Source organism: Sphaerodactylus townsendi, linkage group LG11 (genome assembly GCF_021028975.2).
Source record: "Sphaerodactylus townsendi isolate TG3544 linkage group LG11, MPM_Stown_v2.3, whole genome shotgun sequence".
NCBI lineage: Eukaryota > Metazoa > Chordata > Lepidosauria > Squamata > Sphaerodactylidae > Sphaerodactylus > Sphaerodactylus townsendi.
In genome coordinates, this window is record NC_059435.1 from 10,356,490 (window position 1) to 10,379,690 (window position 23,201).

General features: G+C 55.3%; 1 long non-coding RNA gene across 1 annotated transcript; it reads left to right on the plus strand.

The window, feature by feature from the left end:
* Positions 1 to 6,100: 6,100 nt before the first annotated feature.
* LOC125440696 lies at positions 6,101 to 20,695 on the plus strand. Its single transcript, XR_007245734.1, has 3 exons — positions 6,101 to 6,244; positions 19,246 to 19,247; positions 20,684 to 20,695. It is a non-coding gene; the product is annotated as an uncharacterized LOC125440696 (long non-coding RNA).
* The last annotated feature ends 2,506 nt before the right edge of the window (positions 20,696 to 23,201 follow it).

Consider the following 23,201-nt stretch of genomic DNA (forward strand, 5'->3'; position numbering starts at 1 on the left):
CCCTTAGGTCAGGTAGCACTTCCTGATGTTTCTCTGGAATTTCTACGTCCTCCAAATCTATGATACCTGATGGGAAGAGGGGAGGAGGAAAGAAAAAGAAAAGGGAGGGGGAAGGAGGCATTTCTCCACACTGCACAAAGACAATAGCACAGCATCATCTGCATACAAGAGTAAGGAAACATGGGTAGAATATAGTTTAGGACTATGACCATTCACCAACACTAGAGCATGAGGTAGATAATTCAAAAATAAGTTAAATAAAGCAGAGACCAATATGCAACCCTGCTTAACCCCGTGTGTGGTACTAATTCTACTGGTTAGATGATCTTCATTAGAGCATCTAATTTGACAAGCAGTATTGATGTACAACTGCCTAATCAGGAATAGAAATCTGGGGTCAACATTCAATAGCCTCAACTTGTCCCACAAGAGATTTCTTGTTACAGAATCAAAGGCTCCTTTTAAATCAATAAAAGCAGCCAATAACTTGGAAGCTTTGGGAGTGGTATATTTATTTGCCAAATGTGAAAGTACTAGGCAGTGATCCAAGGTTGATTTATCCTTACAGAATCCAGCTTGCTCAGGTCCAATAATTTTAGCACAATCCAGCCAGGCTTGCAACCTAATTAATAAGAATTTTGAATAAAGCTTTCCAATTACTGATAAAAGACTAATTGGCCAGTAATTGGAAGGATCGGCAGGGTCACCCTTTTTATAGATGGGTACTATAATGGCAAATCGCCAGAAATCTCTTGTGGGACAGCTGTTGGGTAGGATACCCATATGATTAATTATGGTGAATGCTGCCGCCAAGACAGGAGTCCACCAACAGTAGCGAGCTGCTGCCGATCTGAGTGGCCAATACTGCCCTTAATGGACCAATGATCTGAGTCAGCATAAATACCCAGCAAACCCAATATAACCAAATAAACAAAAGCTGTTTATTTATTTGGCTTGTAAGAATAATACAGCACAATTACGTTATAAGGAATTGGAGCTTTATTGTTGACACAGCTTTTGTTTATTTGGTTATATTGGGTTTGCTGTGTATTTTGTCTTTGTTCCTTTTCTTTTGCTCCTGATTCAGCATAAGGCATAATGTGTACATCACTTGGGCCGATTATGGTTGGTCTTCCCTCTGCAAGGATTTCAACCTGGGTGTAGCCAGAGGTGCAAGTTGACGAGCAGGAGCCAAAGATCTTGGCCCACAAATGTCAGAGGGAGAGCTACAAGAGCCAATAAAGACAAAGACAATAGCACAGCATCATCTGCATACAAAAGTAAGGGAACATGGGTAGAATGTAGTTTGGGACTATGACCATTCACCAACGCTAGAGCATGAGGTAGATCATTCAAAATAAGTTAAATAAAGCAGAGGCCAATATACAACCCTGCTTAACCCCGTGTGTGGTACTAATTCTACTGGTTAGATGATCTTCATTAGAGCATCTAATGAGAGCGTCAGTTAGGATCTTCCCAGGATCTGGTTGCCTTTTTTGTTCATTTGCATCATTTATTTAAATTAGGGCACTTTTGCGCATGCAGAATAATGCCCCTTCAATCCGCTTTCACAATTGTTTGCAAGGGGATTTTGCTATTCCGCACAGTAAAATCCAGCTGCAAAGTGCATTGAAAGTGGATTGAAGGTGCATTATTCTGCATGTGCACTTGTGGTCTGCCTCACATGGAGCATCCTTCTACTTCGGATTGGATTCTCAGTTATGCACTCATTTTAGCCTCGATGGAACTCATGGCGGCACAAATCAGAGTTGCCCCATGACTTCTGAAAGCAGGCAAAGGGCGACTCCCACCCCCACACAGAGAGAAAGTAAAGGGAAGGAGCGTGTGTGTCTACTTGCTTCCTCTTTTATCAACCCTCCCAACCTTCACCCCCTTCCCCCATCCATCCAATAGCAGCTCCTACCACTCCTTGGGCCAGCAGAGCAGCTCAAACCATTTCTTTCTTTTTTTAAAAAAAAAATTCTGATCTAGTCAAGGAATGCGAGACCCAAGACAGCCAAAAACAAACAAAGGTAAGGTGGCAGGCAACACAGGAAGTGGCAGGCAAGGGAAATGGCAGGTGGCTAAGCTGGGGATGCCTCACAGTGAGAAAATTTCTGGTTTAGGCAGACAACCGTGAGACAAAACCCACTGTGATGAAAAGAACTGCAGGGCGAGCGCTGCATGCATAATAGGCCATTGTTTTAAATTGGCTGGTCTGGAAATTTCTGTCAGTTGCTCTGAGCGACTTGGGAGAGAAAAGTAGTGTAGAAATGCCTAAATTAATAAATATTTGCGATTCTCATACTGTGCCAGGGAACACAACGGCCATCAATTCAGGCACTTGCTGGCTGCAGGTTGAAATTGACACTGAGATATTAGTGCATTTTCCTATTTCTTCCCTCTCCCCCTCCCAGAATAAATCAGAGCTTTCCTTTTGCGCTTTGCAAACTGTAGTTATTCCCTCCGTTCCAGCAGGCATTGGGGCAGAGTCTCAGAGTCTGCATCCCTTTCCCTTCCTTCTCTGGTTAACAAATCGCTTCCCTTCCTTCACATAAGCACCCGCCTCTGACAATTACATTTCTAGTATCGCCCGTTGTTTGGCTGCAGTTCACACATCATTAACCATCGCTTTAGACTAAGTGAATTACTCATATCCAATATGACTGAAATAACCTGTGTTCCAAACTAAAAACCCATGATGGCGTGTGCAGAATGATGATGCGCTTTCCCTCGTGCTGTGCGCACAATAGCTTTTATTTCATGGATGCAACTCCAGATTAAATCAACCCCATCAAAGCATCTCTAATGGAGCCTGATAGAAGCAGATGCAGCCATTTGTCTAGAGTCATTTGTTTGTGTAAATATTGCTTTATTAACCTTTCTTTTGCCCCTGATTGGGCTTTGAGCATCATTCTTGAATCAGTTTGTCTTCTCCATCGTGTGAGAAGCCACTGGGCCTCTTCAGTAGTTTGCTCTCTTGCCGGGACTGTAATGGTCTTGAAGGAGAAAAAGAGTTTGGAGTTATACCCTGCTTTTCTCAACAGTAAGGAGTCTCAAAGCAACTTACTAGCTCCTTCCCTTCCTCTCCCCACAACAGACACCTTGTGCAGGCTGGGTGGAGCCGGTGTGCTGCCACAGCAACACACAGCACTGAGGAGGCTCAGAGCTGAGGCTGTGCTGACAATAGTTTATTAGGGAATGACTCAAGAGATACCAAGTCATAAGAACATAAGAACTAGCCTGCTGGATCAGACCAGAGTCCATCTAGTCCAGCTCTCTGCTACTCGCAGTGGCCCACCAGGTGCCTTTGGGAGCTCACGTGCAGGATGTGAAAGCAATGGCCTTCTGCTGCTGCTGCTGCTCCTGAGCACCTGGTCTGCTAAGGCATTTGCAATCTGAGATCAAGGAGGATCAAGATTGGTAGCCATAGATCGACTTCTCCTCCATAAATCTGTCCAAGCCCTTTTTGAAGCTATCCAGGTTAGTGGCCATCATCACCTCCTGTGGCAGCATATTCCAAACACCAATCACACGTTGCATGAAGAAGTGTTTCCTTTTATTAGTCCTAATTCTTTCCCACAGCATTTTCAATGAATGCCCCCTGGTTCTAGTATTGTGAGAAAGAGAGAAAAATTTCTCTCTGTCAACATTTTCTACCCCATGCATAATTTTATAGACTTCAATCATATCCCCCCTCAGACGTCTCCTCTCCAAACTAAAGAGCCCCAAACGCTGCAGCCTCTCCTCATAAGGAAGGTGCTCCAGTCCCTCAATCATCCTCGTTGCCCTTCTCTGCACTTTTTCTATCTCTTCGATATCCTTTTTGAGATGTGGCGACCAGAACGGAACACAGTACTCCAAGTGCAGTCACACCACGGCTTTATATAAGGGCATGACAATCTTTGCAGTTTTATTATCAACTCCTTTCCTAATGATCCCCAGCATAGAGTTTGCCTTTTTCACAGCTGCCGTGCATTGAGTTGACATTCCCATGGAACTATCAACTAAGACGCCCAAATCCCTTTCCTAGTCTGTGACTGATAGCATGGGAGAGTCCACAGCAAAGTCCATGGGAGAGTCCACAGCAATGTACATCAAACCAGGAGTGAAAAGCCAGAAAGGTACACAGCAACAAGGAGAAGCCAAGAATCGAGGTCAAGAAGCCAGACTGTAGTCAGTCAGTCATGGTCTGGAACCAACAGTGGCATGCAGGCACAGGTCAGGAAGAACACACTTTGAAACCCCAGCTGCAGCTCCTGCCAAAGGCCATTTATTCCTCAGAGCTACTTGCCTGGGACTGTTCCCGCAAAGACTCTGGGTGTGGTGGCAAACCTTTGGCACTCCAGATGTTATGGACTACAATTCCCATTAGCCCATGCCAGCAGGGGCTGATGGGAATTGTAGTCCATAACATCTGGAGTGCCAAAGGTTCGCCGCCACTGCTAGCCTGTATCATTGCTGAGCGGCACCTCTCCTTTATGGCCAGTCTCAACATTTATCTGCAACACAGGCTTACATCTGGAGTCCCAGAGTTACTGGCATCTTCTTTAGTCCTGTTAATTAGCTCTGAGGCAGAAGTCTGTGCTGGTTCAGGGTCTATTGATTCAGCTGGTATCTCTCTGTGAGGCTTATTAACTCTTCCTTGGATGAGCTGTCAGCTGCAGCAGGAGGGGCCACGACACACCTTGTGAGGTAGGTGGGACTGAGAGAGTTCTGAAAGTGCTGTGACTTGCCCAAAATCTCCCAGGAGGTTTCATGTGTAGGAGTGGGGAATCAAACCCAGTTCTTCAGATAAAAGTCCTCTGCTCTAAAAACTATACCACACTGAACACCATGGAGTTGCAGACTCTTTAATCAACGTATAACCCAGTAAGATTTTGGGTCTGGCTGGTTGAGTCTGCCTCTACCATGGATTTTGTGTATGTATGTGTAAAGAGCTTTCAAGTCACAGCTGACTTACAGCAACCACAGCAGAGGGCAAGTGAGAAGCTGAGGTGGTTTGCCACTACCTTCTTCTGCAGAGTCTTGCCTGATAGCTTTTCTTCCAAACACTTATTATGATTAGTTTCCTAGATCTGACAAGATAGGGCTATATCATATAACCTTCCCTTCCCACATAGATTTCGTCGGAGTTACTGAAGTCATGCAGGTCCACGTTGATCCCAAATGAGGCTGCCCATCCTAACAGGCTGTGCTATAGTGTTGCCGTTGCTAAACAAGTCAATGAAGTAGCTGACTCATTCTTGGTGTACAGAAATTGCTGCAAGACAGAAGGGCATGTTGATTTCAAAGGATGACATGTATCTGTATAATAGGTTACCCGTGTAATGTTTTTGGTATGTTTAAGTCTTTCTGAAATTCTTGGGAAGTCAATGCACAATTGAAACTCTTGATTCCTCACATAGTTAAGACCTGTATGTTAAGACATAGTCTACCACTATTCTTCCTATTTGACCACTTCGGTTTCCCTTGTCCTCATCAAGGAAAATAAAATCAGTAGTGTGCAAATATTTTTATTTCTTTTTTGTGCCTAGTTCTTTCATTGATTTTTGTTCCTAGTTCTTTTCATTGATTTTTGCCTTAGCAGACCAGGTGCTCGGGAGCAGCAGCAGCAGAAGGCCATTGCTTTCACATCCTGCATGTGAGCTCCCAAAGGCACCTGGTAGGCCACTGCGAGTAGCAGAGTGCTGGATTAGGTGGACTCTGGTCTGATCCAGCAGGCTCTTTCTTATGTTCTTATGTCGATATGAAGCTTTTTAGCTTTTTCCTTTCATGGCATAACTTGACTGTCAACATGTGAACATGGCTGTGCTGGAATTGATGGGGTATCATCAATACCAGAATAAGGACATCCCCGGAGGAATATTCTGTCTAAATCCTAGGCTTCTTGAAGCTCTCTGTGTTTGCATTTCTACCAGACTGTCTGTGTAACATTAATTATTTTGCTTTTCAATAAAAGTGTTAAAACTTACTCCAAATTCCGAATTTCTAAGGCCCTTTCCGCACAGGCCATTTACGCACCCTGGGGACGGCAAAAACGCCGTCCCCAGGGAGCAGTTCGCACAGGTGCCGCTGCCAAAATGCAGCAGTGCCGACCTGGCTCCCCTCCTCCACCCCCTGGGGGGCGTCAGGCTGCCTCCAAAAACCTCCCTCCTGGAGGGAAGTTTTTGGAAAACAGCGCATTCCCGGCGGCATGGTGCGAACGGCACCGCTGGGAACACGCTATTTTCCCCGTCCCTCTGTTGCTGCCGCCATCACTTAAAGCGCATGCTGCCTTCCTAAGATTCCCCTCGCTGTCCTCCGACCCCTGGAGGTCAGAAGGCAGCGTGGGCGCGTCTTAGGAGGCCAGCAGGGCGATGAAGGCGACGAGGTGAGTGGGAGAGGGACGAGGAATCCGGCCTCTGCGGGGGCCGCTCGCATGCTCCTGTGCGATCGGCCCCCACCCCTCAACCGGCAGAATTCCTGCCGGTGCAGGGGCGCCCTTTCTGCTGTGCGGAAAGGCCTAAGAGAGAAAAACCTGGTATAACTCAATTGAGATCTCAGCCTGAGCCTCTCACATAGGTACGTTTGTTCCTGGTAATTCTCCCTAACTGAAAGGGAACAGACCCCGCCCCAGTTCAGGTAACAGCTGCTTCTCTGAAATTTTCATATAATGTCCTTTTTTTAAAAAAAGTGCTGTGATCAAAGTGTCTAACAATTTTAGAAAATCACAGTGTACATAAAATACAATAAAAGGAAAGTAGTACCAAGAAAGAAAATGGCAGATAATCAGCCCAAATGGCATGGCAAGTCTCCAGGCAAAAGAATAGGCGTGTAGATTTGTGCTTCTTGAGCACTCTGATCATTTTGTGCTTCGTTTTTGATGTTTACCTTATCTTCCAGTGCAGGATTGTTCACATGTAAGTAAAGGCAGAGGAGCAGCAGTGGGGTAGTGGCTAAGAGCAGTGGCTAAGAGCAGGTGCACTCTGATCTGGAGGAACCGGGTTTGATTCCCAGCTCTGCCGCTTGAGTTGTGGACGCTTATCTGAGGAATTCAGATTATCCTGTGCACTCCCACACATGCCAGCTGGGTGACCTTGGGCTAGTCACAGCTTTTCAGAGCTCTCTGAGCCCCACCTACCTCACAGGGTGTTTGTTGTGAGGGGGGAAGGGCGAGGAGATTGTAAGCCCCTTTGAGTCTCCTACAGGAGAGAAAGGGGGGATATAAATCCAAACTCCTCCTCCTCCTCCTCCTCCTCTTCTTCTTCTTGAGTGAAGAAAAGCAACACAGGGCCGGAGTAGATAGCCTAAAGGTGACCCGACTCCTGACTTTTTTTGTAGTCCACAATTCTTTATTTGCCCTTCATTATCTTAGCAACATCCAGAATGCACAAAGACATAACAGTTCACCAAATTATAAAGTACTTATTCCACAGTTTCTCCTGCACTGAATATTAACCCCTACAATTAAAAATGCACACAGAATTTCTTAGTGCTTGGTCATTAAGCATCAAAATAAAAATTAAATCTGTCGTTTAAATCTTTACTGGTAAAAAGTCTCACTTTTCAATTCTTATTTTAACATTGCTTAACCTTCAAAACCAGTAGTCATCAATTTATTTTTTTCTGTGTTGTCTAAATACTCTATCATGGATTTCCAATTCTCCATAAATTTAATTAAGTTCTTTTCTTTGAGCAGCAAAGTTAACTTGGCCATCTCAGCAAACTCTAGTACCTTCACCTACCATTCTTCAATTGTAGGCATAGCTGGAGTTTTCCATTTCTGCATGTACAGTGTTCTTGCTGCTGCTTTCATATATTAAAAAGTTCCATGTTTTATTTCCAGAGATCTAAACGTAAGTCCCAACTCCCAACTTTTGCTTGGAAATGGGAATGCACCTGCCCTCCCTCCCATCTGGTGTAGCCTGTTCCACCCTTTAAAGAATCATGTTTGAACTGGGGAAGCATACAAACAGATTTTGTGGTCTGTTTCTCCATATATATCTGCCTTAACAATCACATTCCTGAAGAGCATGTAGGGCTGCTAATAGCCTGGAGAAGAGGAAGAGTTTGAAGAAAAGTTTGGATTTATATCCCCCCTTTCTCGCCTGCAGCAGACTCAAAGGGGCTGACAATCTCCTTGCCCTTCCTCCCTCACAACAAACACCCTGTGAGGTGGGTGGGGCTGAGAGAGCTCAGAGAAGCTGTGACTAGCCCAAGGTCACCCAGCTGGCGTGTGTGGGAGTGTACAGGCTAATCTGAATTCCCCAGATAAGCGTCCACAACTCAAGCGGCAGAGCTGGGAATCAAACCTGGTTCCTCCAGATCAGAGTGCACCTGCTCTTAGCCACTGCTCTTAGCCACTATGCTACTGTGCTCCTGAGAGAAAAAAGGAATCTGTCCCTAGTGGGGTGTTATTTACCAAGTGATGTTTATTTAGCTCCATTCCATGCAAATTCTCAACTGTCTGTTTCCATACCTTACACTCCTACTGATGGGACAGGACATTTTCCTCTATGGAAAATGGAGCAGCAGTGGCGTAGGAGGTTAAGAGCTTGTGTATCTAATCTGGAGGAACGGGGTTTGATTCCCAGCTCTGCCGCCTGAGCTGTGGAGGCTTCTCTGGGGAATTCAGAGTAGCCTGTACACTCCCACACACGCCAGCTGGGTGACCTTGGGCTAGTCACAGCTTCTCGGAGCTCTCTCGGCCCCACCTACCTCACAGGGTGTTTGTTGTGAGGGGGGAAGGGCAAGGAGATTGTCAGCCCCTTTGAGTCTCCTACAGGAGAGAAAGGGGGGATATAAATCCAAACTCTTCTTCCTCTTCTTCTTCTCTTTCTGTATATGTTGTTTATGTGTGCAAAATAAATACAACTTTCTTATTTAAAAGGTCATGAATGAATTTATAAAATAGATACATCAATGTGTATAAAAATAAATACACACCTGTATAACCTACAGACCGACAACACACCATCTGATCATACATATACCACGTTAAGTCTTTGCCTACACAAACACATCATGGCAGGATCGTTGATGGGAGGTATATAGAGGTGCACCTTTAAGCCTTACCACGATCAAGAAAGCAGATCATGTTTATATGGGGAGGGTTGTATATGGGTCTCGTGGGACGTGGTTTTAGAATGTAACTGTTTTTAAATTGTATGTATGTTTTTATATATAATATTTTATCTTGTTCACCGCCCTGAGCCCTTTGGGGATAGGGCGGTATATTAAATCTAATAAAATAAATAAATAAATAAATAAATAAATAAATAAATAAATAAATAAATAAATAAATATGGACCAATCCAGCCTGTCCCTCTATCCAGTTGCCCACTGTGAATCTCCTAAGATTTGTCTTGGTGTATAACAACCTGCAAAGCATTATGCATGCTTCTGATGATCAAGCCAGAAACTACAACAAGAACTAGTACACTGGTGTATTATTAATAAATAGATTTCTGCCCTACCTCTCCTCCAAGAGTTTGTAGCTTCAGTATCATCTGCCATAAATATTCTTTTATTTTAATGTTCCAGCCAGGTTTCAATATTCTATAATTATTGGGGATAAGCACTTCCTTCAAAGATATTTTTACATGATTATTAGTGATGGAATTCTGTCTAATTACTAATTCCCAAGGGAACACTTAGCACAATCTAAATCTTGATAACAAGGCATGAGGAACTGGGGAAAAAGAAAGCTTGCATCTGTCTTTGAATAATGACAGTGCCACTAATAATTTGTTAAATTCATTGCTCAGCAGTTATTTGAACTGTTTGCTGAGCATGATAAACATAATTAAAAGGAATGGAACTTAAGGAATACACAGAGGAACAGATGTCAGAACTAGTTCCAGAGACTTCCAAAAGTGACGCTTCAAAGATGAGGAATAGACGTTGAATTCATACATACACATTTGCCCTTCACTGCAACACCCAGTGAAGACATCTGGATGTGATTCAGTACCCAAAGATACATTACTGCTCCCCATAAACAAAATGTTTGTGGAATCAATTCACCTAATGAATGAAATGAAGTCATTAAACAAGGAGCCCTGAAGCAATGTACGAATCAGCCTACAGTTCGGTAAAATGGGTTATTGGGCCTTTCCCCACTCGAAGCGATCCCCCCTATGCCGCGCGCTGCTCTCAGCGCGTGGCATCCCTGGCGCGTGCCCGGGCATCCCCACGACCCCGCGCTCTGTGCGGGGTCATCAAAAGGCGCCGTTTTCTCCAGCGCCAGGGATGCCGTGCGCTGAGGGGGCACGACCGCAGCAGCGTCGGGGCGGCTTCGCTGTGGCCGCCCCTGTCGTGGGGAGTGCCCGAGGACCCCGCGCAACTTGAAGAGAGTAGTGCGGGGCTTAAGGTAAGTGGGGAAAGGCCCAATGTTTAACCAGCATTAATTCCGGTTACGCTCAGGTGTTTTCCCATGACCTGCATTGTGATGCAGATGCCAAATCACAGCCTGTTGCAATAAATTCACATTTAACAATCCTCTTTGGTTCTTCCTTTGCCCTAGATCCACAGTTCTTTACAGCTTTCATGAAGAGTTCAACCAGATTTATCTCAAGAGTAAATTATTTTCTTTTCTGCTGAGTCTTGGGAATGAGGTTATCAATTCAAGGCAGGAAAACGTCCAAGAAGTTTTTCCCCTGAAAAGATAGTCCACCGAAAAGAAAGTCAACCCACAGAGCATCTCTAGGGGAAAGCAATCCAGAGTATGGAAATCACTGTTTCAATATAATTTGGGACTCTTTAGTTTGGAGAGGAGGCGTCTGAGGGGGGATATGATTGAAGTCTATAAAATTATGCATGGGGTAGAAAATGTTGACAGAGAGAAATTTTTCTCTCTTTCTCACAATACTAGAACTAGGGGGCATTCATTGAAAATGCTGGAGGTGGTGATGGCCACTAACCTGGATAGCTTTAAAAGGGGCTTGGACAGATTTATGGAGGAGAAGTCGATCTATGGCTACCAATCTTGATCCTCCTTGATCTGAGATTGCAAATGCCCTAGCAGACCAGGTGCTCAGGAACAGCAGCAGCAGAAGGCCATTGCTTTCATGTCCTGCATGTGAGCTCCCAAAGGCACCTGGTGGGCCACTGCGAGTAGCAGAGAGCTGGACTAGATGGACTCTGGTCTGATCCAGCAGGCTAGTTCTTATGTTCTTATGTTCTTAATCCAAGAAATTTGGGGGAAAAAACATGCTGCAGATGACATTAGAAAGGGAATGGTCTTAATTGGTAACTTTTCCTGTCCTTGACCTTTGCTGCTTATCTTTTGCTGCCCTTCTTATAATGGGGATGTTTGGGAGATAAGTCTTTGCAGGATCTCATAATGCAGATGTTTGGGAGAAAAATCTTTGCAGGATCAGTAGAATGTCAAGCTTCACATAATCACAGCACTGATGGCAGGAAAAATTAGAGAATATACCATTCAGAGGAGTCCTGTGCAGCCAAAGGATTATTAGAAATCTCGCCAGTTGCTTGTCAATAGCAGAAGTTCTCAGCCACTAGAAATCAAAGGTAAAAGGATACATGTAGTTAGAGATCCCCGGGCAAAGTGCGACATCACAGTAGTCTTTGTAAATGATTTGTAAAGTATTATAAAATGCGCATCTTATGTTAAGCAGAATTTTTTCTCCCGGGATAGCAAAGAGGTACATAGCATTTATTATGACATTGCATTGTAGTTACTATTAAGAGAATGTGTATGAGATGTGATAATGCTTTATATAATGTATTCATTATGTCAGTACTCTGGAAATAATATGGGCAAGCTATAACTGAATAGTTGGTGAAGTGGCCGCAGATACCATGAAACGGGAAGAGATTCGACCAGCATCCTCGTACAGTTTATTCTACCCTTCTTTGAGATTTAGACAAAGCCGATTGCCATTTACAAGAGAAGAATGCCCATTAAGTTCTTCATGTAGAGCACTTGTCTTCTCTAGGCTGTTAGAACATAAGAACATAAGAACTAGCCTGCTGGACCAGACCAGAGTCCATCTAGTCCAGCACTCTGCTGCTCGCAGTAGCCCACCAGGTGCCTTTGGGAGCTCACGTGCAGGATGTGAAAGCAATGGCCTTCTGCTGCTGCTGCTCCTGAGCACCTGGTCTGCTAAGGCATTTGCAATCTGAGATCAAGGAGGATCAAGATTGGTAGCCATAGATCGATTTCTCCTCCATAAATCTGTCCAAGCCCTTTTTAAAGCTATCCAGGTTAAGGGCCATCACCACCTCCCGTGGCAGCATATTCCAAACACCAATCACACGTTGTGTGAAGAAGTGTTTCCTTTTATTAGTCCTAATTCTTCCCCCCAGCATTTTCAGTGTATGCCCCCTGGTTCTAGTATTGTGAGAAACTTGTTCCAGGACTTGGACAAGTTTATGGAGGAGAAGTCGATTTATGACTACCAATCTTGATCCTCTTTGATCTGAGATTGCAAATGCCTCAACAGACCAGGTGCTCGGGAGCAACAGCCGCAGAAGGCCATTGCTTTCACCTCCTGCAGGTGAGCTCCCAAAGGCACCTGGTGGGCCACTGCGAGGAGCAGAGAGCTGGACTAGATGGACTCCGGTCTGATCCAGCTGGCTCGTTCTTATGTTCTTATGTTCTTATGTACTGCTTGCTGTTCACAGTAGGAGAAGCGCTCCCATATGAGCGGGTTACATAGGTTTGTCTTGTTCATCAATTGATGTAAGTTCCTTTTGGATGAACATGTGGACGAAAGACTGTGCTGCCAAAGAAACTTGGATAGAGCATCAATTCAGTGATTCGGTTAGCGCTGTTGAAGAGATATTTGCAACCCACCTGGGCAGCCTTTCTCCTGCTTTCAGAGAACGTTTCTTAAAATGTGTTAGTTTTACTGTTGTTGTTTTATTTACTAAGTATTATATACGGGGTTTTCTGGTGGTAGCGGTGAATGTGTGGTTATTGAATGATCACATGCAGAGTTTTCTCCATGCGTTAAAAGGGATACCAGTCTGTTTACTTTATGGATTGCAGCTCTTAATAGCTTTCAAATATTATAGGTTGTTTGCATTGAGTTAGGTCTTGTGTGGGATTCGGTATTTTTTGTTTTGAGATTATATGGTTGCACTAAGAATGGAAGCTTTCATTGCTTTGGCAAACCCGGATTCATGAAAGTACTACAAGAATTGCAGGATTCTCCAAGCCTGTTAACTATCTATAAAGGACCTCCAAACTAAGTATCAACTTTTCTAATAGTCAACAAAAATACAGTCCTCTTAAATATCTTTTGTTTGCTCTCCAAAATGCCTAAATTAGTTGATTTCTTGGGAAAAACAATGTTATCCCTAGAGCAGTGGTGGCGAACCTTTGGCACTCCAGATGTTATGGACTACAATTCCCATCAGCCCCTGCCAGCATGCCCCCCCCCCCCCCCACCCCCCCCCCCCCCCACCCCCCCCCCCCCCCCCCCCCCCCCCCCCCCACCCCCCCCCCCCCCCACCCCCCCCCCCCCCCACCCCCCCCCCCCCCCACCCCCCCCCCCCCCCACCCCCCCCCCCCCCCACCCCCCCCCCCCCCCACCCCCCCCCCCCCCCACCCCCCCCCCCCCCCACCCCCCCCCCCCCCCACCCCCCCCCCCCCCCACCCCCCCCCCCCCCCACCCCCCCCCCCCCCCACCCCCCCCCCCCCCCACCCCCCCCCCCCCCCACCCCCCCCCCCCCCCACCCCCCCCCCCCCCCACCCCCCCCCCCCCCCACCCCCCCCCCCCCCCACCCCCCCCCCCCCCCACCCCCCCCCCCCCCCACCCCCCCCCCCCCCCACCCCCCCCCCCCCCCACCCCCCCCCCCCCCCACCCCCCCCCCCCCCCACCCCCCCCCCCCCCCACCCCCCCCCCCCCCCACCCCCCCCCCCCCCCACCCCCCCCCCCCCCCACCCCCCCCCCCCCCCACCCCCCCCCCCCCCCACCCCCCCCCCCCCCCACCCCCCCCCCCCCCCACCCCCCCCCCCCCCCACCCCCCCCCCCCCCCACCCCCCCCCCCCCCCACCCCCCCCCCCCCCCACCCCCCCCCCCCCCCACCCCCCCCCCCCCCCACCCCCCCCCCCCCCCACCCCCCCCCCCCCCCACCCCCCCCCCCCCCCACCCCCCCCCCCCCCCACCCCCCCCCCCCCCCACCCCCCCCCCCCCCCACCCCCCCCCCCCCCCACCCCCCCCCCCCCCCACCCCCCCCCCCCCCCACCCCCCCCCCCCCCCACCCCCCCCCCCCCCCACCCCCCCCCCCCCCCACCCCCCCCCCCCCCCACCCCCCCCCCCCCCCACCCCCCCCCCCCCCCACCCCCCCCCCCCCCCACCCCCCCCCCCCCCCACCCCCCCCCCCCCCCACCCCCCCCCCCCCCCACCCCCCCCCCCCCCCACCCCCCCCCCCCCCCACCCCCCCCCCCCCCCACCCCCCCCCCCCCCCACCCCCCCCCCCCCCCACCCCCCCCCCCCCCCACCCCCCCCCCCCCCCACCCCCCCCCCCCCCCACCCCCCCCCCCCCCCACCCCCCCCCCCCCCCACCCCCCCCCCCCCCCACCCCCCCCCCCCCCCACCCCCCCCCCCCCCCACCCCCCCCCCCCCCCACCCCCCCCCCCCCCCACCCCCCCCCCCCCCCACCCCCCCCCCCCCCCACCCCCCCCCCCCCCCACCCCCCCCCCCCCCCACCCCCCCCCCCCCCCACCCCCCCCCCCCCCCACCCCCCCCCCCCCCCACCCCCCCCCCCCCCCACCCCCCCCCCCCCCCACCCCCCCCCCCCCCCACCCCCCCCCCCCCCCACCCCCCCCCCCCCCCACCCCCCCCCCCCCCCACCCCCCCCCCCCCCCACCCCCCCCCCCCCCCACCCCCCCCCCCCCCCACCCCCCCCCCCCCCCACCCCCCCCCCCCCCCACCCCCCCCCCCCCCCACCCCCCCCCCCCCCCACCCCCCCCCCCCCCCACCCCCCCCCCCCCCCACCCCCCCCCCCCCCCACCCCCCCCCCCCCCCACCCCCCCCCCCCCCCACCCCCCCCCCCCCCCACCCCCCCCCCCCCCCACCCCCCCCCCCCCCCACCCCCCCCCCCCCCCACCCCCCCCCCCCCCCACCCCCCCCCCCCCCCACCCCCCCCCCCCCCCACCCCCCCCCCCCCCCACCCCCCCCCCCCCCCACCCCCCCCCCCCCCCACCCCCCCCCCCCCCCACCCCCCCCCCCCCCCACCCCCCCCCCCCCCCACCCCCCCCCCCCCCCACCCCCCCCCCCCCCCACCCCCCCCCCCCCCCACCCCCCCCCCCCCCCACCCCCCCCCCCCCCCACCCCCCCCCCCCCCCACCCCCCCCCCCCCCCACCCCCCCCCCCCCCCACCCCCCCCCCCCCCCACCCCCCCCCCCCCCCACCCCCCCCCCCCCCCACCCCCCCCCCCCCCCACCCCCCCCCCCCCCCACCCCCCCCCCCCCCCACCCCCCCCCCCCCCCACCCCCCCCCCCCCCCACCCCCCCCCCCCCCCACCCCCCCCCCCCCCCACCCCCCCCCCCCCCCACCCCCCCCCCCCCCCACCCCCCCCCCCCCCCACCCCCCCCCCCCCCCACCCCCCCCCCCCCCCACCCCCCCCCCCCCCCACCCCCCCCCCCCCCCACCCCCCCCCCCCCCCACCCCCCCCCCCCCCCACCCCCCCCCCCCCCCACCCCCCCCCCCCCCCACCCCCCCCCCCCCCCACCCCCCCCCCCCCCCACCCCCCCCCCCCCCCACCCCCCCCCCCCCCCACCCCCCCCCCCCCCCACCCCCCCCCCCCCCCACCCCCCCCCCCCCCCACCCCCCCCCCCCCCCACCCCCCCCCCCCCCCACCCCCCCCCCCCCCCACCCCCCCCCCCCCCCACCCCCCCCCCCCCCCACCCCCCCCCCCCCCCACCCCCCCCCCCCCCCACCCCCCCCCCCCCCCACCCCCCCCCCCCCCCACCCCCCCCCCCCCCCACCCCCCCCCCCCCCCACCCCCCCCCCCCCCCACCCCCCCCCCCCCCCACCCCCCCCCCCCCCCACCCCCCCCCCCCCCCACCCCCCCCCCCCCCCACCCCCCCCCCCCCCCACCCCCCCCCCCCCCCACCCCCCCCCCCCCCCACCCCCCCCCCCCCCCACCCCCCCCCCCCCCCACCCCCCCCCCCCCCCACCCCCCCCCCCCCCCACCCCCCCCCCCCCCCACCCCCCCCCCCCCCCACCCCCCCCCCCCCCCACCCCCCCCCCCCCCCACCCCCCCCCCCCCCCACCCCCCCCCCCCCCCACCCCCCCCCCCCCCCACCCCCCCCCCCCCCCACCCCCCCCCCCCCCCACCCCCCCCCCCCCCCACCCCCCCCCCCCCCCACCCCCCCCCCCCCCCACCCCCCCCCCCCCCCACCCCCCCCCCCCCCCACCCCCCCCCCCCCCCACCCCCCCCCCCCCCCACCCCCCCCCCCCCCCACCCCCCCCCCCCCCCACCCCCCCCCCCCCCCACCCCCCCCCCCCCCCACCCCCCCCCCCCCCCACCCCCCCCCCCCCCCACCCCCCCCCCCCCCCACCCCCCCCCCCCCCCACCCCCCCCCCCCCCCACCCCCCCCCCCCCCCACCCCCCCCCCCCCCCACCCCCCCCCCCCCCCACCCCCCCCCCCCCCCACCCCCCCCCCCCCCCACCCCCCCCCCCCCCCACCCCCCCCCCCCCCCACCCCCCCCCCCCCCCACCCCCCCCCCCCCCCACCCCCCCCCCCCCCCACCCCCCCCCCCCCCCACCCCCCCCCCCCCCCACCCCCCCCCCCCCCCACCCCCCCCCCCCCCCACCCCCCCCCCCCCCCACCCCCCCCCCCCCCCACCCCCCCCCCCCCCCACCCCCCCCCCCCCCCACCCCCCCCCCCCCCCACCCCCCCCCCCCCCCACCCCCCCCCCCCCCCACCCCCCCCCCCCCCCACCCCCCCCCCCCCCCACCCCCCCCCCCCCCCACCCCCCCCCCCCCCCACCCCCCCCCCCCCCCACCCCCCCCCCCCCCCACCCCCCCCCCCCCCCACCCCCCCCCCCCCCCACCCCCCCCCCCCCCCACCCCCCCCCCCCCCCACCCCCCCCCCCCCCCACCCCCCCCCCCCCCCACCCCCCCCCCCCCCCACCCCCCCCCCCCCCCACCCCCCCCCCCCCCCACCCCCCCCCCCCCCCACCCCCCCCCCCCCCCACCCCCCCCCCCCCCCACCCCCCCCCCCCCCCACCCCCCCCCCCCCCCACCCCCCCCCCCCCCCACCCCCCCCCCCCCCCACCCCCCCCCCCCCCCACCCCCCCCCCCCCCCACCCCCCCCCCCCCCCACCCCCCCCCCCCCCCACCCCCCCCCCCCCCCACCCCCCCCCCCCCCCACCCCCCCCCCCCCCCACCCCCCCCCCCCCCCACCCCCCCCCCCCCCCACCCCCCCCCCCCCCCACCCCCCCCCCCCCCCACCCCCCCCCCCCCCCACCCCCCCCCCCCCCCACCCCCCCCCCCCCCCACCCCCCCCCCCCCCCACCCCCCCCCCCCCCCACCCCCCCCCCCCCCCACCCCCCCCCCCCCCCACCCCCCCCCCCCCCCACCCCCCCCCCCCCCCACCCCCCCCCCCCCCCACCCCCCCCCCCCCCCACCCCCCCCCCCCCCCACCCCCCCCCCCCCCCACCCCCCCCCCCCCCCACCCCCCCCCCCCCCCACCCCCCCCCCCCCCCACCCCCCCCCCCCCCCACCCCCCCCCCCCCCCACCCCCCCCCCCCCCCACCCCCCCCCCCCCCCACCCCCCCCCCCCCCCACCCCCCCCCCCCCCCACCCCCCCCCCCCCCCACCCCCCCCCCCCCCCACCCCCCCCCCCCCCCACCCCCCCCCCCCCCCACCCCCCCCCCCCCCCACCCCCCCCCCCCCCCACCCCCCCCCCCCCCCACCCCCCCCCCCCCCCACCCCCCCCCCCCCCCACCCCCCCCCCCCCCCACCCCCCCCCCCCCCCACCCCCCCCCCCCCCCACCCCCCCCCCCCCCCACCCCCCCCCCCCCCCACCCCCCCCCCCCCCCACCCCCCCCCCCCCCCACCCCCCCCCCCCCCCACCCCCCCCCCCCCCCACCCCCCCCCCCCCCCACCCCCCGCCCCCACCACCCCCCTCCCCCCCCACCCCCCCCCCCCCCCCCCCCCCCCCCCCCCCCTACCCGCCCCCCCCACCCCCCCCCGCCCCCACCCCCCCCCCCCCCCCCCCCCCCCCCCCCCCACCCCCCCCCCCCCCCCCCCCCCCCCCCCCCCCCCCCCCCCCCCCACCCCCCCCCCCCCCCCCCCCCCCCACCCCCAACCCCCCCTTACCCCCCCCCCCCCCCCCCCCCGGCCCCCCACCCCCCTCGCCCACCCCCCCCCGCCACCCCCCCCACCCCCCCCACCCAACACCCCCCCCCCCCACCCCCCCAATGCCCTTATATAAAGCAGTGGTGCGACCGCACTTGGAGTACTGTGTCCAGTTCTGGTCGCCGCATCTCAAAAAGGATATTGAGGAGATAGAAAAAGTGCAGAGAAGGGCAACAAGGATGATTGAGGGACTGGAGCACCTTCCCTATGAGGAGAGGCTGCAGCGTTTGGGACTCTTTAGTTTGGAGAGGAGACGTCTGAGGGGGGATATGATTGAAGTCTACAAAATTATGCATGGGGTAGAAAATGTTGACAGAGAGAAATTTTTCTCTCTTTCTCACAATACTAGAACCAGGGGGCATTCATTGAAAATGCTGGGGGGAAGAATTAGGACTAATAAAAGGAAACACTTCTTCATGCAACGTGTGATTGGTGTTTGGAATATGCTGCCACAGGAAGTGGTGATGGCCACTAACCTGGATAGCTTTAAAAGGGGCTTGGACAGATTTATGGAGGAGAAGTCGATTTATGGCTACCAATCTTGATCCTCTTTGATCTGAGATTGCAAATGCCTTAGCAGACCAGATGATCGGGAGCAACAGCCCCAGAAGGCCATTGCGTTCACATCCTGCATGTGAGCTCCCAAAGGCACCTGGTGGGCCACTGCGAGTAGCAGAGAGCTGGACTAGATGGACTTTGGTCTGATCCAGCTGGCTTGTTCTTATGTTCTTATGAGACGATCCAAAATTCTGAGAACCATTTTCTCATGATATCTTTACTGTGACATGCAGAAATGTAAACTCTGTGGATCACTTTCGACGAGTTTTTTTTAAAAAAACTGGCTTTTAAAAAATATAAAATTGTATTGATTTTGCATTTATAATAATTATCTCCCAGGATGCAGAGAAGCAAAACTGTTAGCCGTTCATAAAATGAATCAGTTTTGAATTTTGTTAAGGCTACAATATTAAGCCCCGTTACTAATGTTTAACTTCCATGGAACTCCGTGCAACTAATTTCTGAATATACATGCTTAGGATTTCCCAGTCTCTATCCAAGATCTCATAGGAGCCAGTGGAATTTTGGTACTCAAAACTTAGTTTTGCAAATGATTTGTAATGTGGCATTAACAAATATTCGCTTGCTCACTGCCTTCAGCGGCTTGGACACAGAAAGGCACCGTTACTTTATAATTTTTACGGCAGAGCCATTTCAAACCTCAAACAAATGAGAAGTAAATAAATGAATTTTTAAGCTAGACAATATTGGCAGGGGAAAACAGTGGATCCTGCAGGTGGGCATGCCTGCCTGAAGCTCATTTTTGACATTTCCCATTTCTAAAAACTAGCAATTTGAAGGGTCGGACTATAAATAAGGCAACCATTTCCTTGATTAAGATGGCTTTCATGAGCAGGAGACTGTGAGGGCAAGAAAAGCAGCGGGAGGTGCCAGACATGGTGACAACAGGCAGGGGCGTAATGAGGCAAACTGTAGCCCTGGGCAAAACCTGAGTTGGATGCCCCCCCATGGGTGGCCACTCCACCACGACCAATTTTTTTTGCACCAGGACATTGGTGCCTGCAGGGGGTGCATTTTTAGACATATCAGCCCCAAAATTTCAGCGTATCATTAGGAGGGATGGGGGCACCCCCTTTGGGAGTCCATAACTTTGTAATCCCTGAACCAAACATCACCAAACTTGGGGGGTAGCATAAGGACAGTGCTGAAATTTTGGCGCCACTAGCCTAAAAACTGCACCCCCTGCAGGCCAAAAATGGAAAACCACTAAAAATACCCAAAACCGAACCCTGCATTTTGAAGTCCTCCACAAGGTGGTGCCCTGGGCAGCTGCCCACCTTGCCCAATGGGCATTATGCCCCTGACAGCTGGGCAGGCTGTTTGGGAGAGGGAGGTCCCCTGGGCTGGTTTTGTGGGATGAGACGGGAGACCCGGCTTGGCCTGAGGGAGCTGGGAGAGGGCAAGTGAGGGCTGGAGAGGTTGGCAGTGGACTCAACAGGGCGGCGGGCAACAAGGGCTGCTGCCCCATCAGCCTAGCTTGGCTGCAGGGGGTGGGAGACAGTGAGCAGGGGGATGGAGTGGTCAGTGGTGGGTTTGGCAGGGCCATCGATGGCAAGGCATCACTGCCCCACCAGCCTAGCTTGTCTTTGGAGAATGGGAGAGGGAGGACAGGGGCATGGGGAGGCCAGTGGTGAGTTTGGCTGGGTAGCAGGTGGCAAGGTGCCCCTTCCCTGCCTTGCCTGTGGGGGTGGGAGAGGGCAGGCGGGGAAATGGAGAGGCCTTGGTCACGGGGAAGGTGGTTGGAATGTGAGGGACTCACTTCCAGTCAATAGGTGCGTAGCACTCACCTCTTGAGTCTTGCTCACCTGTTGGTTGGAAGTGAGTTGTTGACTCATTTCAACCCTTAGGCAGTTATATCAGAGGTGGGATCCAGCAGGTTCTCACCAGTTCCCGAGAGTGGGTTACTAATTATTTGGGTGTGCCGAGAGGGGGTGACTAATTGGGTCTGCTTTTCCATTAGAAATTCCATTAGGTCCAAAAATCATGAAGTCCTGTTGTTTCCTATGTGGCTGGTTAGCGAAGGTAGAAAACGGGATAATTCTCCCTGTTGGGCTGTTTCAAAAACATGTTTTAGAAATATGGTCAAGTTCGGTGTTTAAGGAAAGTATCCTTCTTTTGATTTCTAGAAACAAAATTAAGTATTTGAAAGTATTAAGTATTTGACAGGCAGTCAATTAGAGGAGAAGTAGTTGTTTCTGTTGGCAGTAGACGATAGGACTTGCTATAATGAGTTTAACTTATGGACAGAAAGATACCAGCTGGAAATTAGGAACTTTTTTTTACAGTAAGAGTTTTTTACAGTAACAGAGAAATTATTAATGCCCCACCCACGGAATGCCCAGCCACGCCCCCGTCGTGCCCCGCCCAGCCCCATTGGTGCTACGCCACTGTTTGAATCCCACCACCATGGGAACCTGTTGCTAAAATTTTTGGATCCCACCACTGAGTTATATATCTAGGATGACTTGGGATGACTTGGGCAGAAAAGGCTGAGTGGCTCAACCTAACTTCTAGGCCTCTTCTGTTGCTGGGCAACAGCCTCTGGCCTGGGGTAGGACTCCTCCCTGTAAACTGCCTTGGTCTGCAGGATCTCGCCGCCACCAGCTGCCATCTTGTGTGCCCCTGGGGTACATTCTGCAAAGCTAATTCATAATGAGTGTAACTGCTGCAGCTCCTTCACACAAAGGCTCATTCCGCACATGCAGAATAATGCACTTTCAAACTGCTTTCAGTTTGGCTCTTTTTTCTGAACATGTGCGGAATGGCAAAATCCACTTGCAAACAGTTGTGAAAATGGTTTGAAAACACATTATTTTGCGTGTGCGGAAGGGGCAAAAGACACTTTTCCCCCCTTCCCAGGACCTCTGTGGCCATACAAGAAAACAAAAATGAAATAAAAATGTATCTCCCTTCTCCCCCGTACTTGGGATTTTTGAATGGTGGGTAGCAAGAGATTCCCCCCACAACAGAGTCTCCCCCACCTCTGAGAATGGCAGCTGCCATTTGAGTGGACTCTCTGGAGGATCCACTCAAATGGTGGACAGAACAGGGGAAATTGGACGCTTCCTGATGCTGTAGTTTGCACCGGCAAACAGGAAGCATTTTAAACCTATGATTTTGCAAAAAGATTGCTAGTTTAGTTAATTTTGTAAAACCTGGTTGAAATAAATATAGTAGGCTGAGCTCGTTTGGGGGAAGAGACCTGTGCGAAATTCTTCCCCTAAACAGGATATTTTCCTTCCTCGGCCCATTATATTTGTGTAGTGCGGAATCCACCCCTCACTGGACAGATCAATAACTAATGACTGGGATATCACAGTTCAAGACTCTTGGTCAAAGGGGTCTTTGCTTCTTGACCTCAGAGGTTTAATTAAACTGGCAATAATACCTCTAATCCCTAATAGGGGTTTGATGGCTGTTCGTGGGAAAAAAAGGAAGCTTAAACTGTTTTTCTCTATTTGCCATGTATCTGGCATTTGTAATTTTTTTCAGGACACACTAGTTGATGAATCATAGCATATGCCACAGCTTCTGGAACACTATTTCACCACATGGATGTTGAAGGGAACAGACATCTTGTGTTTGTTTGTCTGAAATATTTATAATCTCCGTAAAAAAAGAACTCCCAAGTTTACTCACAACAATCTTTTCAAAATAGACATAATTAAAAATTATGCCAGTAAACTGGATCAAACTCAGTGAACAGTAGCAGGTAGAAGAGTTTCCTATTCCAACAGCTGCGTACAATTTTTTTTAAAAGATCGCAGACCATCCAAGCAGCGTGAAAAATTAAAACGCAAGTCAAGGAATTACAATGGAATTACGGAGCCCTGAGGAGGGGAACAAGGCAAGACAGGTCGCAGACTTCTCCTCTGAAGTGACACACTCTCTGAGGCCCCTAGTCTTCTTCCCTGCTGGCCACGACAGGTTCTACTCTTAAGGAGAACAGGACAGGTAGGGTGTTGCTAGGAGCCACCAGAGCAGCCTTCATAGGGCTTTTTCACACGCACGGTTTGTTCTTGATTTAATATATGAGGTCGTCACGGTTTCTGCCTTTTTTTCACACACACTTGAGCCGTAATGTGCCTCGACCCCTAATCTGTCGCTCATTTCAGCCTTTGTCTCACATTTTTCCTGTCGCTCGATAATTGTGCAACTTTCTTGGATAAAACGGATCCCCCCCACAATCTGGTGCCTAGGTGCAAAACGCAACTCGAACAAGCGACTGTGAGGGATCACGCCCACTGTGTGATGCGATTTCCTCCAACCAATCAGGATGCGGTAGAGCTTGCCAGTTG